Genomic DNA, 4,439 nt, shown 5'->3' with positions numbered 1-4,439 from the left:
AATTAATCATATCTTTTCTAATTAATATGATATTTTATATATAATTACTTATGATTTGATTTTATATATTTCAGGACCACCCGTAAACAACACGAGAAGATTAATCATAAGACCTCATGATTGTACGCAACACGTCATTTGACAACACGGTACTTTATGTACGCAACACGTCATTTGACAACATGGTACCATGGGTCGAGATTAATTCTGATCAATACGAATACGATGAGGTCTTTATTTATTTTATTTAATCAAATAATTGTGGACCACTAACATCAGACTGCTAACTACGGACTAAGAAAATATTAAAAGTATTAAAAGTATATATATATGTAACGATTACTTAAAAAGAAAATATGTTGATATATTATATATATGGTTAGGTTTGTGATATCTATCGGAGACCAAGTCGAATTAAATACCTTCAAGGCAAAAGTGAGTTTCATTTGCTCCCTTTTTAATTGCTTTTGCAATATATATTTTTGGGCTGAGAATACATGCGCTGCTTTTATAAATGTTTACAAAATAGACACAAGTACTTAAAAATATATTCTACGTTGAGTTGTACCACTGGCATATTTCCCTGTAGCTTGGTAACTACTATTTACATGGGTATTGTAAACGCGAATCCTGTTGATAGATCTATCGGGCCTGACAGCCCCAACCGGACTGGACGACCAGTATTCAACGGTTGCACAGTACTTCGTTTTGGTGACTACACTTGGTACGGTGTAGTGAGATTTCATAATAAAGGGAATATGCGACGTTGATTAAATGTTAAGTATGGTTACCAAGTGCTCAACCACTTAGAATGCTTTACATACACTTGCGAGTGTATTATGTTTATGATTATGAAATCTTGTGGTCTATTAACATATTAAAATGATTGTTATGATAAACCTATGAACTCACCAACCTTTTGGTTGACACTTTAAAGCATGTTTATTCTCAGGTACGAATTAAGTCTTCCGCTGTGCATTTGCTCAATATAAGGACATTACTTGGAGCCGATCATCGCAATGGGACCAAATATTGATGACTTCGTCCAGGTGGATTAGGACGGGTCCTTTCAATTGACATCGTTTCTGAGACGGTACTGCTCGTTCATTAAGTGTTTGAATGCTGACCACGGTAGTGCGTAAGCAGCATCTTGTCCCACCTGTTCTAGATAAGTGTTCCACCATGTTAATGCAGTACCCGTGAAGGTATGCGTAGCGTACTTTACTTTGTCTTCTTCAGTGCCCTTACTTATGGTAAACACCGATTCAACCTTCTCAGTCCACCGTTTTAATCTGATTAGACCCTCGGTTCCATCGAATTCCCAAGGTTTACAGGCAGTGAACTCTTTGTAGGAGCATCCTACACGAGTTCTCGTGGCGTTAGTTCCATTGCTGGATTTAGAGTTATTGTTATTTTGCATCGCAGCCTGTACTGCAGCTATGTTTATTGCAAGGAAAGTACGGAAGTCTTCCTCCCTCATGTTCAAATTCTGACGAGTCGTCGGTGCCATTTCCTTCAAAAATAGCCCAAAAGAATTAAGTTAATCAGATAGAATATTAAGAGTAGTCAATAGTATTTCGTAGCATAATATGAACTCATTTATAAAAGCTTTTTCTTCATATTAGCGTTTTATAGTTTTAATTCGAGTAGTACCTACCCGTTAAGTTCATACTTAGTAGCTAATATACCATTCAACTATTACAATTCTATATGAAAAACTGATTATAATAATATTTCGCGTTCAAACCTTTATACAATATTTTACAAACTTACAATACCGCTATAATACATATAGCATGAAATATATCACACAATAACTTTGATACAAAACAGTTGTGACAACAATCCTAGTTAATACGCAAGTCGTTCAGCAAAGGCAACAAAAACACGTAATTCATAAGTCTAGAAACAAGTCATGCATTCTGGTTTTACTAAGACTACTTCCCATCCTTGGTCTTGTGGAACATAACCGTTGTGGCCGTTGACAAGACAGCATGTTGTAACGTCGTCAAAGGGACGAGGGTTTCGTAATGCCCAACAGCCCCGTAATAATCTAAAAACCTTGTTTCTCACCCCAACTACTGAATTCGTCACTTGTGGGAAGGTTTTATTTAAAAGGTGTAATCCGATGTTCTTTTTCTCACTTTGGTGAGAAGCGAACATCACTAACCCGTAAGCATAACATGCTTCTTTATGTTGCATGTTAGAAGCTCTTTTGTCCTATGTTGGGATATGTTGAGTCAAAATAGGTTTTTAACCCGTAGCGTAAAATTGCATTTGGGTTCCCCACATTTAACGCTTTAAAGAAAACACGGCGTAACTTACGGTGTCCCCAATGTGATATACCTCATCTTTCAAATGAAAGCCTTTTATAAACTAAGGCATGCCTGGAACGTTCTTCAAATGTTCTACAAACTAATTTTTCCATAAATAATTGTGCCGACGAATTCTGATCGACTTTATACAAGATTTCATCAATCATGTCCCCGGGTAGGTCTTCTAAAATTTTTGGTTATCTATCCTTAACGTCCATTATGTTTTTATACTGTAAAACAGATGAGAATTAGATTCATAAAAGATAATTATCAAATAATACAAGCAATTTTCACATACAACAAGAAAAGTACAAGCACACTTATTTTACATATTTTACTCCTCATGATTACAACTCTTTATTCTGACTCACTAGTTTCTTCCTCTTCGGACCTGTCTCGTTTTGCTAATTTTCTAGGGATATATGATGTTCCTTTAATACGAGCCGTTGTTTTCACAAATGGTTTAGAAAAACCTGGTGGCTTAGAGGTTCCCGGGTTATTGTTACAACTTAAGAAATACGGGTGTTGACGATACATATAAAGTTCATCGGGGTTGGAATCAGGTTTCTCTATTTTGATGCCCTTTCCCTTATTATTTTCTTTTACTTTTTCAAATTAGGTCGAGGTAATTTCTATAACATCATCGGAATCCTCATCGGGATCCGATTCATCGGAAAATTGGTAATCTTCCCAATATTTTGCTTCCTCATTGGAAACACCATTGACCATTATTAATTTTGGTCCATTCATTGAGGGTTTTCTTTTACTTATATGTTTTTTTGTGGTTCCTAATATTTCCTCCTCCGGAACCTCTTCTTCTTCCGGTTCCTCTTCTTTCGGTTCCTCTTCGGGAATTTGTGAATGTTCCCAATATATATTCGACTCTTCATTATTATTAGGTGAGTCGATGGGATTTGTACTAGATATAGACATCTATCACACAATATCGAACATGTTAAGAGATTAATATATCATATAATATTTACATGTTACAATTTGTAGTTTCCAACAAAAAAATATTAAGCAATCATTTTTAAAGAAAACACGGTCGAAGTCCAGATTCACTAATGCATCCTAACAAACTCGATAAGACACACTAATGCAAATTTTCTGTTTCTCTAAGACCAACGCTCAGATACCAACTGAAATGTCCAGTTAATATTGATTATAAACGTTCCTTATTAATTGATTTCGTCGCGAGATTTTGACCTCTATATGAGACGTTTTTCAAAGACTGCATTCATTTTTAAAAAAACCATAACCTTTATTTTATCGATAAAGGTTTTAAAAAAAATATTACGTAGATTATCAAATAATGATAATCTAAAATATACCGTTTACACACGACCATTACATAATGATTTACAATAAAAATATATTACATCGAAATAAGTTTCTTGAATGTAGTTTTTACACAATATCATACAATCATGGACTTCAAATCTTGTCCTTATTTTAGTATGCAACAGTGGAAGCTCTTAATAATCACCTGAGAATAAACATGCTTAAAACGTCAACAAAAAATGTTGATGAGTTATAGGTTTAACCTATATATTATCAAATTAATATAATAGACCACAAGATTTCATTTATTCAATAATCTTACACTCGCAAGTGTATAAAAATCATTCTATGATGAACACCTGGTAACCGACATTAACATAATGCATATAGAATATTCCCCGCATACTCGCAAGTATGTCATAAATTGGCAATCGCAATCACCATATAAATCGAAGTATTAAAGCATTCCAAATTCCAGAATGGGGTTTGTTAGGCCCATAGATCTATCTTTAGGATTCGCGTCAATTAGGGGTCATTTCCCTAATTCTTAGGCTACCAGATTTGAAGGGGCAATATTCGGTTTAATAATCCAACCATAGAATGTTGTTTCGCATACTTGTGTCTATTTTGTAAAACATTTATAAAGTTGCATGTATTCTCATCCCAAAAATATTATATTTTAAAAGTGGGACTATAACTCACTTTCACAGATTTTTCCTTCGTTGGAAATAAGACTTGGCCACTGGTCGATTCACGAACCTATAACAAATATGTACATATATATCAAAGTATGATTTAAATATATTCACAACATTTTTTATTACATTTTTATGATTTAAG

The sequence above is a fragment of the Rutidosis leptorrhynchoides genome, chromosome 6 (genome assembly GCF_046630445.1).
Source record: "Rutidosis leptorrhynchoides isolate AG116_Rl617_1_P2 chromosome 6, CSIRO_AGI_Rlap_v1, whole genome shotgun sequence".
Taxonomy (NCBI): domain Eukaryota; kingdom Viridiplantae; phylum Streptophyta; class Magnoliopsida; order Asterales; family Asteraceae; genus Rutidosis; species Rutidosis leptorrhynchoides.
Note: the sequence above shows the minus strand (reverse complement) of the source record.